Source organism: Dermacentor silvarum, chromosome 4 (genome assembly GCF_013339745.2).
Source record: "Dermacentor silvarum isolate Dsil-2018 chromosome 4, BIME_Dsil_1.4, whole genome shotgun sequence".
Classification (NCBI taxonomy): Eukaryota; Metazoa; Arthropoda; class Arachnida; order Ixodida; family Ixodidae; genus Dermacentor; species Dermacentor silvarum.
The window spans coordinates 225,474,973-225,487,732 of NC_051157.2; the positions used below are offsets into that span (position 1 = coordinate 225,474,973).

The 12,760-nt window shown below is 47.1% G+C and overlaps 1 protein-coding gene across 1 annotated transcript in view; it reads left to right on the plus strand.

Annotated features, from left to right (window-relative positions):
- The window catches only part of LOC119451010 (prothoracicostatic peptides), a 367,379-nt gene that overhangs the window by 49,643 nt on the left and 304,976 nt on the right, over nucleotides 1-12,760 (plus strand). The window lies entirely within an intron of this gene.

Below are 12,760 nucleotides of genomic sequence, written 5' to 3' on the forward strand. Positions count from 1 at the left end.
CTTGCACTAGCATACTGGATCCGTAGTTTCCTCGCTAACCGGTAACAATTTCTGTATGCTAGCAAGTGCTCGTAAACTCTGCTGCTTTCGGCTTACCTCAAGGCCCTTGAGGTGAGCTTGCTTTCTCGGGCCCTTACTCTTTCTAATTTACATTAATCGCCGTCGTACGGGCATCTTGTCTAGTATGCGTTTGTTTGCGGACGACTGCTTCATTTATCATCCTATAGCAAACACTACTGATATACTACAAGACTACCTCAAACGCATGAAATTATGGTGTAACCAATAGTTAACGTCTTTAAATACTAAAAACAAACATCAGTAGTTTTCTTCCAACGTAGACAGGATTACCAATTAGCGAAATACATCTTATCCGGCTCCGTATTATCATCCGTTGAATCATGTAAATACATCAGCATGACCATTGAAACACTCTAACTTAGTCACGTCATGTATTTAACATAGCCAATGCCGCCAATCACGTTCACCTCTGGTTTCTTTAAACTTGAACTTAGGACTCGCTCCCCCATTGGTAAAACTATTAGACTACCTTACAGGTGTTCGTCCTAAGTTAAAATATGGATGCACTGTTTGAGATCGTCATCAATATGATCTATCAAACAGGCCAGTTGGAAATAGTGCGGCCCAGCTTATTTATTTTGAATATCATGCCAGCGTTTGCTAACTTAAAACTCGCACCGGTCTTAACATTCTAGAAACATCACGTCATCGTACCCCTAGACTGAGTGCAGGTGATCACGCGCCTTTTCATATTTCAGCTATACCGCATCTCATCATTTGTTCAACCGCACCACAACTGCGTATCTTCCCAGGCGCCAGCTACGCAATTTTTTTTTCTGGCAACAAGGGATGCACCACCCCGACCTGCATAGTTTCAAGGCTGTTCTCGATTCAATATTTTATTGAGCTCAGCCCATCCCTGATGCAATACTACACACCTCTGGGGCCTTTGAGGTAAACGAAGTAAGTAAGTAAGTAAGTAAATAAATAAATAAATAAATAAATAAATAAATAAATAAATAAATAAATAAATAATTGTTGCTTAAAAGCGAGGGCGTGCAAGTTTTTCCCATTGTGCTCTCGTGGTTGCAAGAGCTTTGAGGCGCTCTGTTAGAATGCACCGACTTCAAGATCGGCCATAGTCACAGGATAACGGGTCTTGATATTTCTTTGCCGGAGAACAAAGGAAAAGAAAGAAAACGCAGGCGTATTAACATCTTCTTGCGGCTGTTGTGACGCCTGCGCCACACACACACAGTAGACGAACACGGAAACGTTGGTCCATCTGGTAACGATTTGCCCAAAGTAGCAGATGCTCGCATCGAGCCGTATTGTGAGTGCCAAAACGTCGTGATGATCTGCTCCCGCGTGACGAGCTACTGTTTCATGCCGTCACCATGTCCTCCTGAGACCGGAACACAACTATGTAATATAATCACTCTTCAAGGTGGTTTTTATTGCCAACTGTTATGTTATGAACTAGAAAAACAATTTAAAAAATAAAATACCACGGTTAGATGCAAGAAACTGCGTCTCCATGTACGTGAACATATCCTCATGTTTGCTATGGTAAAAACAGCATTGCATTGTTTAAACGCAGACATGAATGCATAAGTACATTACAAGCCCTACATACATGACAATACATTGCCATGTTGCTGGCTCATCCGGTATTTTCACGCAATCGCAGTGATTTCGTAACACACCTCAAGGTTGCTTTCGGCCGTCTGGGACGATACAGAGGTCCAGATCAATTGAGTGTCAAGTTCTAGAAAGCGGATGACAAAAATGTGAGTAAACCACATCCATGGTAATTTACACCCAGAATGAATATTTTGCCTAATCACTTGCGAGTGAATTTATAAAAGAATGGAGGAAGCAATGTGCAATGCATTGTACAAGGAGTCTTAGGAGGATATACGGGATGTCTTTTTTTTCTTTGTTTTTTTTAGACCATACATAATTTTTATTATTCGTCTGTGGCAGATACAACAATTGTAATCCTTTAACTGGATTACTCGATGAGACGGATATTGCTTCCACTAGAAGTCGAAACCTGTAATTGACTAATTTACAAAATACTGATCAAGTTTTTCACTAACTACTTTATGGCCTCCATAATATTCCAGTTTACTAAGTGTTGGTTAGTTTGCAAGACATGTGAACCTAACATTGAAGATGGCACCGGTTTTGATATACGCTGTTAAACTTGCAGTAAAGGTTTACTGTTGTTCCACTTACTTTCTTTAAAAGACGTCGTTTTATGCAGTGAAGCACAAAAATAACTGGACCGTCGCCCGCTTGGGAATGAATATCTCGAAAGTGGTGTCATGCTTGGAATTCCTTACAAGTGCATTGCTAACTCACCGACTACGAATAGAGGTACAGTGGAAGTATAGAATGAACATAAATAGAGGTATAGTAGAAGTATAGAATGAACATAAATATAAGCATAGTCAATTCTAGAATGATCCCATATGTGTTTAATTTTGGGGGGAAAACGTTCCTACATTGCGCTCAAGTGTAACGAATACAAAGGAGTGGTTCCACGTAACGTGTTTAAAAACTTGGCAAGAATTTGTGAGGACAAGTACGTTAGCACTCGTTAGACACACTGTGGTGCTATGGTTTGTTCTCTTCAAAGTTGCGCAAAATAAGTTGTGCATTTCAATAATTTGAAAAACAAACTGTCATTGATTATTACACGCTGGATAAATTCCCGACTAAGTTACTTTTGGAAGAATCACATCTCCCATTAGAAAAAAAAGACAATGTGGGTACTTCAAGGGAATGTTGTAGCACGTTATAAAATGCAGAGCAAACTGATAAACGTGCGCTTAATTGGTAACCTGTAACATGTAAAAATATGCATTACAACGTGACAATACCGTCATGATTGACGCGAATACATGCGCACATTGATTGAAAACTACAGACAAGTGTTTATATCTTATCAGCGTATATTGATGTTACTGTATTATCGAACAACTTCTTAAAGAAGCGTGAAAAATTGCCTCAGCGCGTGTTTCAGTACCCACGTGTGAGCACAAAAGGTCTTCTAGAAACGGCATCTCCGTGGCAGCCCGACAAACCGTTGTCGATTTCTGTTCTGACGCTGGTCAAACAAAGGCTACGGTTACTCGTTCGCGAGTTCTTCTTCAGCAGATATTTTGCGGCACTCGAGATAATTGGGAAGCTAACATTCTTTATGAACGAGCATTGTGTCAATAACGGCAGTGTCCAAGGTCGCACCTAAACGAGCTGGCCGCAAATTAGCGGAGCATTACAAGAAACGCTGGCTTGGTCTCACGGGACTCGATAGGCGCCGTATATGATCGCGGATTTCATCCTCCTTATTGAATATAATTCGCACGCACACCGCGGCGCTTCGGTAATTTGCGCAACGATCAAGCGAGGATTTCCATGCAAAGAAATTCCAGCACACTGCACTCGGCCGTAAGGGCCGAAGCTTGGCAGACGACACGCATCAGTGATTTTCCAAAAAAAGGCTGGCGCTCCTCCTACGCTCTTCACGTGATAGAGCGCAGTCAGGAAGGTCGACTTCAACTACAGATGTTGAATCGCTATCCAACCAGCGGCTGTACATGCTTTTGTTTTATTGCGATAGCAATTATATGGCCACTTCAATTCAACTGGATTTATGCCGTTGGCGTCGCCGTCGCCGTGAGGCTCCGTATAGATAAAAGCTTCCCGCGCGCTGTATGCCCGAGCGGAAGCGTGCGGGGACGCGCGCTATCACGGAGAGCGAACGCACGCAATCTCCCACGCGCAAGCAAGGCAGCGGGAAGCCAGCGCCGGAGGGAGCGGGGGGGCACTTGTACTCTGCCAACAACCGCGCACGTCGCTCGCCCGCACCGTCTCTTATCTCCACACGGCTCTGACCTTTATGCGCCGTGCATTCGTCGCTCAGTTTCCGTTGAAGCAATAGACCGCACCTACCTTCGCCCGCTGCGGCGTATGCGCTCGCTGCCAGCGTTTTGACAGTCCTTGTCTGCAGTCATTCAGTGTGATCTATTCATGTTTGTTTGTGCGCACTCACACCACGCTTGTTCATTCGGTTAGTAATAGTCGGGCCACATTTTCCAACGCACTCTACACATGCAATAACACATGCAATGCTGCCCGGATCGGCAGTGCAGCGCTACAGGTGTGTAACTTCGCACGCGCTGCCCACGGGAAGCGCTTCTCATCAACACCACCGTTTCACACGCGCCTTCTCGTGGTCATCGAGTCTCTCTTCATGTCGGTCTACTTACGCCGCAGCACACCTGCTTACTCAATCAGCTCATGTTTACTACAATTCATATTGCTACCAAAGCCGCTCACCTTACTTCGTATGACATTGCTGTGTTGCTATCGCATTCATTGCTTCGCCCTTAGGGCGAAACTGTGACATTTCTTGGCGTCATTGCTTGAACCGGAAGCGTTTGGGATGGACATTCAGACTTCGACCATGAAAAATTGAGCACTCCCGTTTCGTCCAGAGTGGCGTTCGTTCGACTGCTAATGGTGAATTCTAATAAAACTACAGCTGTCTGCTCGCAACTAGGATGCAAAAAATGTCGCACTTTCGCCCGAAAGGCGAAGCATTGATTGCGATAGCAAATTAGTAGAGCGCTATTCGGAGTAGGGATAGTAGTTTTATCGGCTGCATAAACTTGGACACATTGGCTTACTAACTGAATTAACAACCGTGGTGTCAGCACGCACAAGCAAACATCAATAGATCACACTGAATGACCGCAGCCAACGACTGTCAAAACGCTGGCAGCAAGCGCAAGTTCGCGCGGTCTATCGCTTCAACGGAAACTGAGCGGCAAATGCACAGCCCATACAAAGGTCAGAGCCGTGTGGAGATAAGAGACGGTACGGGCGACCGCTGGGCAGAGAAGTTGTTGGCAGAGGAGAAACTGCCCCCCCCCCCCCCCCCCCACTCTTCCCGTTTCTTGCTTTCGCGTGGGAGATTGAGTGGTAAGATACGCCTTTGGTGCCGGAGCACAGCGCCGCCTCGCCTCCCTCCCTCCCATACCCCAACGGCCTTTCGCGGGACGGTCGCGTTTGCTTTCCGCCGTGCGTTCGCTCTCCATGATAGCGCGCGTCCCCCGCGCGCTTTCGCTCGCGCATACGGCGCGCGGCAACGATTTTATCGCCCTTGGAATCTATACGGAAGCTCACGGCGACGGCCACGCCGACGGCAGAAATGCGGTTGAAGTGTCCATATAATTGCTATCGCAATAAAATTCAGAGCCCTTCCGCTACTGTGAAGATGGAAGCCAGCGAAGCTGTGACTATAGTGAGTCTGCTATAGTGAATATTGCTATAGTGAATTTAAATATTATCATTATTGACTATATTGAGCGTCTTAGGCATGTTCATCAAATAGCAAGTACACGTACCGGCGTCTTGTTTTCGCCCGCCGCGATGGCCAAGTAGTGCTGCGCCAACTCCGCCCCATCGTCATAAACTACCGTATGGCCGACAGCGTTCATAGCCGCGGCACGATCCTGATGACAGGATCCTGGAAGATGCGGTGAAACAAGCATCCATTTCATAGCGAGCCCAAAGGGCAACTGCTGATAACAGCGCTATATCTCGCGCGATCTCTACGTCACGAGACAAAGGGGCACAACGATTGGTGGGACGTGCCGCCGCCGAGTATCGCGACACTTGTGAAAGAGGCATCGGCGGTGACGAGGGGTATAACAATGTGCCATTCATCATACGTTTTGACACCTGTGCTAAGGCACAGCTGGCGGGAAACCGCCACTTCCGGTCTGTCTATGTACTTGCGTTGCTGGACACGAACTCCTGGAACCTAGCGCATAACAGCTTCGCTGTAAAATTTGGAGGACGCTTAAGCTTAGCCTTTAAGAGTGGAACGCGATAGCTTCTTTGAAAGATCCCTGACTGCTTCTTACGCTTCCGGGCAACTGCAGATTATGTAACCGTAATGTTTACCCGGAAACGCTGGCGGATAACGCTATCCACGAAGGCGAGCTTTCTGGCAGAAACGCGGCCTCTTACGTGGGCCGATCTTCTGTTATTGTTTGGCACTTTTAATATTTCAATCTGAGAAAATTTATCATAAAAGGCATGCGCTTTCTGTGTCTTGTTTCATGACATTTATTGGTGGGCTGTCAATCTCAAAATTCCGAGGAATAACGTTGTATACAATGTAAGACAAACTTTGAGCAACTTTAGGGGTAGAAGACGTATTTAGTGCCGTACAGACATTTTTTTCGCTTACACGTCGCAGACACCGAGTTTTCTGCGACACGTGGCCCTTGACGCTATCGCGTTAATATCCCAAAAGCTTTCCTTAGGCTGTCCTCAACAGTGCGGGCGATAGAAACGACCTGCCCTATGGAGTCTATACATGGCTATGTCAGCTGGTCAGGCAAACGGGAATTGCGTCAGGAGTACCAGTTTGTCCCCTGGTGCTTGGTAAGCCATACTCCTAGAAAAAAAATAGAGAGAGAGAGGAAAGCATCAACAGCGAGAAAAAGGCAGACAACATGTGCACAATTTACACTATAAAGACAGATGACTATTAGAAAAATGCTTAACCTTGCACTCGGCCGCGCAACGCTTGAAACAGCGAAGCTGGGCGATCGTAGCCCAGCATTTTCCGGAAGTGCGCGCGCCAACTTTTCATCCTTATTACTCATGATGATAATTTCTTTTCGCGCGTCTCGGACTTACGGCCGTCACTGCCCGTTGCATAGGGCAGCTTGCAACACCGACACGGCGTTGTAATTCCGACAACGCGTTCCAGCAGACCCGCACCGTGAATGCGTGTTGCTCTCTCTCTCTCGGACTTACGGCTGTCACTGCGCGTTGCATAGCGCAGCTTGCAACATCGACACCGCATTCCACCTCGTTCCAATTCCGACAACACGTTCCAGTAGACCCGCTCCGTGAATGCGTCGCTTTCTCTCATTCGTGCTCTCATTTTATTTATCTCTCTCCCGAGCATAGCGCGCAAAACCTCTTTACCTCGCAGAGCATTTGCACGAGTGCGCCAGCTGCGGACGAAGACGACGACCCTCGAACGCAATCATATGGTTCGCATAAATGCATGTTCTGCAACTGTGGATGCATATTGTAAACTGTGTGTTCATAGTGTGACTGTTCTTTTTGTGAAATGTTGTGTGTCAAAGCCAGGCAATAAAGAACAAAAAGGCTGCAAGTAGTCACGACGCTCGCCTTGGGACCATGGGGAAGCGTGCTCGAATCCCGCCTCCGCAAGAAAGTTTACGTTCTTTCATTTCTTTCTTCATAGCTGATTTATTTATTAATTTATTTATTTATTTGTACATACTGCAGCCCTATAATAGGGCTATTGCAGGAGTGGGTTAATACAGGGGTGAACAAAAAATAAGTGAAACTGAACAAAGAATCTTACAACATTAGCAAATTCAAATATTAGTAGAACACGTAAAGCATTGGAAAATTATTTTCTTCAATACAGAAAGCAGCGAAACACTGAAATACATACACAAAGCATAAATCAAACGTAACTCAAGCAGTTACACACGCTGCTTTTCATAAAGAGCACTTTAGAATTCTCTTATCGGGAGTGAACGAAGACAGCCAGGTAAGGAATTCCATACTTCTATAGTGCGGGGAAAGAAGCTGTACTTGAAAGTATTTGTTTCTTGATACGAACCACAAATTACGGCTGCCTTCAAGGACAATAACAGGCAGTGAAATGCGCTTTATTTTGCAATTTTATTCGAAACTTTTGTACAGCAAGAGATACAATACAAAAAAGAATATTGCAAACCTGAGTATCTCGCATCTACAGTACAAACTGCGCAGTCTATAGGCGCATATACATAAAGCTTCTTACAATTTGTGAATAGAAAAAGTCGTTGTTTTTTTTTACTTTGCATGAGACAATCATACCAACGCAAATCGTTTGTCGCAACAGTTATCTGTGATTACTTATGCAAAAAGAAAATCTGATTGAAGAATTGAATTCCATTAAGCGAGACCGGTTGAAAGGCTGAAGACAGCCTATTTCGCATGCCCAAACACAGAAGAGGTGGAGTTGTCTGTGCTGAAGCGGTGGTCTGAAAAAAAAATGGTATAAGTTTTATGTTTACACACAACGCAATTGCAGGAACGAATTTCAGCACTCTTTCCGCAAAACAGTACTTTCAATTCATGTGGGCCAACTCTTATTATATTTTGTTGCAGGATTTCTGCTAAAAATATGGCACAAGATTTAACAATCCAAATTCTTATTTTAACTGCTACTATATTGAAGTAACAGGTTTGGTAATGCTGCTTTCTCTTTAGCTGTCTGAAAACGCTGATCAGTTTCTTACAGCTAAATTATCTTAATCCCTGAATTCTCTAGTCAATAAGGCACTGCCGGATCAACCTTTTTCTATACTCCTTGTCTATTCCTCGTTCTGCAGAATGCCTATTACTGGAAGACGGTCTTCCAATAGCCACTGGTCGACGGTCTATGAGCATTTCTAGAAGAACTTGTTTTGCACAGGGGGATTTGCGGGAACACCGGAGCGCGTAAAGCGCCGACGTAAGCACCTTCATAGGCATCGCGCGCCAACGCGACTTGATACGAAGGTAAATTCACTCGTTCTGAACAAAAGCTGCCCGTCTGCTTAGTTCTCATTTAATAACCGTGAACATCGCACATCGCAGATGAATATTCGATAAAGAAGAAAAGACGGGCAGACGCCCCCCTTTTTTTTTGGGGGGGGGGGGGGGGGCGATACAACATTTCGCTGCGTAACGTAAAATGCGCCCCGCACCGTATCTGCCAACGCGAAGAAAACAGCGCTTGCGGTGTTTTCTACGCTAGCACAGAGGCTCCTTCAACTGATTTCCGCACCTTGTGAAGCTCTAGGCGCCTTTCAATGTCTAACCAATAACAGGCAAGCACTATGCTTTCTAACTTAACCCCGAGCTCGTCCGTGCAGCAAGCACTCAAGCATCTTCAGCAAAAATGAATGATGAGCCTTGTATTCCATAAAGCGAACAGCAGTCGCCGAGATATAACGAAAGGCTATTTCCGTCAGCGGGTCATTAGCACTCATTCGATAGGTAGCTTCAATGAATTTACACTCCATAGAGAAATGTAGTGCGTACGGACACCCTTCATTTCGTCTTATAGCCGATTCGCTAAGGTTAGCTGCTATTCGCTACGTAACAAATGCATAAAAAGCGTGCTTACATTTCCTTCTTTTGATGATGATGATGAAATAAACTTTGATTTTCGAGACAGTGTTCCCGAGCCTTTAAGCTGTGGATCACTCTTGGTGAGAGCGTCCCTCATTCGAGGAATCCTATGGCGGCGATAGCATCCCGGGCTTTGGCGACAAGACGTCGTTGTTCGTCCAGGGCCGGGGTGGAGATATTGGCCTCCCACGTCTCGGCGAGGAGGTTCACGTCTTCGGTCGTTGTAGGCTTGGTAACGGGGTCTTTGGGGCGCCACGGGCACTCGAGGAGTAAATGAGCCAGAGTGTCTGGCACGACGCAGATCGGGCAGTTGTAGGAGTGTAGTGTCGGGTGGATGCGATGCATGAGGATCCCATGGGTGTACGTGTTGCTCTGCAGTCTTCGGAATGCGGTGCTTTCCTCTTTGGTCAGTTTTGTGTGAGGTGACCGGCGCACCCTGCGTCCTAGTCGGTAGTCTTGGAGGATGGCGTTATACGTGGTCTCCACTTCCGCTGCGTCATCAGGCGGTCGGGGGTCTCGCGAGGCGGAGAGAGAGGCCCGGTTGACGTGATCGCGGGCCGGGGCGTGTGCCGCTTCGTTTCTCTCGAGCCCATCGCGCCCTGGTACCCACGTGATGCAGGTGTAAGAGAGCGGAGTGCTTCTTTTCTTCAGAATTTTGACTGCTTCCACCGTTATTAGGCCGCTCGTGTAGTTGCGTACTGCGAATTGGGAGTCCGTGAAGACTGCGACCCCGTTCGTGCTCGTGGAGGTGGCGAGGGCGATCGCCGCTTCTTCCGCGGTTTCCGAGTTCGGCACCCTGACTGTGGCGGACGCCAGTTCTTTGCCTCTCGAGTCAAGCACACTCAGGGCGTAGGCGGTTTTACCCGGGTGTGTCGACGCATCTACGTAGCAAGCCTGGAAGCGGAAAAAAAGGGGGCGCTGCTGTCCCTTTCCATGTTGGCCCACCACTGAGCCGCGTAGAACGTCTTGTGGCCTTTCTGATAGCAATTTCCCAGTTGTTTAAATACTTGACAGGAAAGACGTGGGGGATGTCAGTATAGACGCAATGCTGAAATTCTACAGAGCTCTCTTTCTCGGTTTTTTAAGATATAGTCTACCTGTACTGAACAACACTTGCAAGACAAATATTCGTGTTCTGCAGGCAGAACAAGCTCAAGCACTCATGGTTTGCCTTGGTTTGCCCTGATGGACGTCAACAGAGGCAACTATTGCGATTTCTGGGGACCATCCGATGCAAACTCACATTACGGTGGAAGCCCTGAGAACGCACATCAGACATTTTGCACGTGCCCCCTGTAGTGTCCATGCATAGCACGTTTTGTAATGTAGGAACGCAACCCTGGTAGAGAGCAGGGGAGCTTCCAAGATGGCTGCGATGTAGCACAAATAAACCCGTGTGCGTTCCCGACACAATCGGTCGTAATCAGTCGTATTACTAAAACTACGGCACGTTACAATGGCGACGATGATGCGTCTGAACTACGTGAATGCTGCCAAGCAACTATTTTAAACGGAACGAAGACATCAGGACACGTCGACCGAACTTCCACTTTGCGGTATGGCGCACAGCATGCTTCCCTCGTTTCCTTTCTACGACGTGCGTGCCACTGACGCCAACAACGTCGGCACCGAATGGTTGATGTGGGTGAAACGTTTCGAAAACTTCATCGTAGCCTGCGGCATCATAGCCGACGCCCGGAAGATGGCCCTACTACTACACTACGTTGGTGAAGAAGTTTATGACATTTACTGTTCGCTACCTGATTCTCCCGCAGCCGCAACTGCGTCTACCGTTTCAAGCACCGGCGGCTCCAGCAACGCAACGCCTCTCTACACCGCAGCACGCAAGAAGCTCGATGGCTATTTTGTACCCCGAGTGAACACTACCATCGAGATTTACCGCTTCCGTCAAGCCAAGCAAATAGAAAACGAATCACTCGACGCGTTCTACGCCAGACTACGACAGCTCGTTAAGCACTGTGATTTCGCCGATGCCGACACCTAAATCAAGAATCAAATCCTACTGTCTACAGTGTCAACACGTCTACGCCGGTATGCCATGCAGCATCACCTCGACTTGCAAGGAATTCTCAAACAAGGCAGGTTGGTTGAAGAGGTCGAGCACAACATCTCGGTGATCGAGCAAGAACGTCAGCAATACAAAGAAAACTCAGCGTCTCCGTCTACACTTGCAGTGAACTCCAAGCGCACCTCGCGACCTCATCAACCGAAGTACCACGGGAAAGCGCCATCACGGCCTCGCGAGCCTCCGCGCCATCAAAGGACAGACGCAACATGCTACAACTGCGGAAAACCATGGCCTCATAGTGAGTGAGGGACGCTCCAGCTGCCCCGCTCTTGGCAAACAGTGTAATGCTTGTCACAAAACTGGACACTTTGCTAGTGTGTTTCGTTCAACACGCAAAACCGTGCACACAGTCGTGCGGGAAAGCAGCCCTGACAGTGATGAGCACGTTTTCATGACTTCCTCTCACTGTCGTCCAATCACGGCCTCTCCCCAGGTGGATCTCAAACTCGATGGTGAGACCGTCCGTTTTACCACTGACACTGGCGCTACCGTGTCTGTCATTATTTCGAATAGCTTGAAAAAGCGTTTGAGCATGGAAACGCTGTCCAAGACGTCCAAAAAACGTCAAATTCTCCATTACCGCTACTCGGAAAGTTAGACGTTCTCATCACCTACAAGAACAGCAGCAGCCATGAAACTGTCTACGTTGTGTCTGGAGACTGTACCCCACTACTTATTTTCTCTGCAGCTTCCCGTCTAGGACTAGTCCAGATCACGTACATTGTGGTGCCAAACAGACTGGATCCGAGAGTGGCCTACCCAGACCTTTTCAAGGGAGTGGGCTGTCTAAAGGGCTTCCAAGTACACCTCCATGTTGACCCCCTTGTTCAACCAGTAGCACAACCTCACAGACGCATCCCCTTCTCCATGCGAAAGCCACTGGAGGAAGAGCTTGAAAGGCTACAGTCCCTCGGCATAATTGAAAAGACTGAAGTACCAACCCCGTGGGTATCTCCAATCGTGGCAGTACCGAAACCACATGACCCATGACATGAATGCCACATGACATGAATGTGTGTTGACATGCGATGTGCTAACCAAGCGATCCAGCGTGAGAGACATGTCGCACCAACAGTGGACGACATCCTTGTTGCTTTGAATGGATCCATCTTATTCTCTAACCTTGATCTGAAAGATGGATACCACCAACTAGAACTTGATGCATCACCTCGTGTGATCACCACATTCTCTACACATGCTGGACTCTTCCCATACAAGAAACTCAACTTCGGAATCAACTCAGCAGCCGAAGTGTTCCAGGACACCATCCGTCAGGTTCTAACCAATATCCCCAACGTGCTCAACGTAAGCGATGACATATTGGTGTAAGGAAAGACTGAGAAAGAGCATGATGAAGCTTTGAAGGCGACACTGGAATGTCTACTTGCAAGTGGCCTCACATTGAACGTCACGAAATGC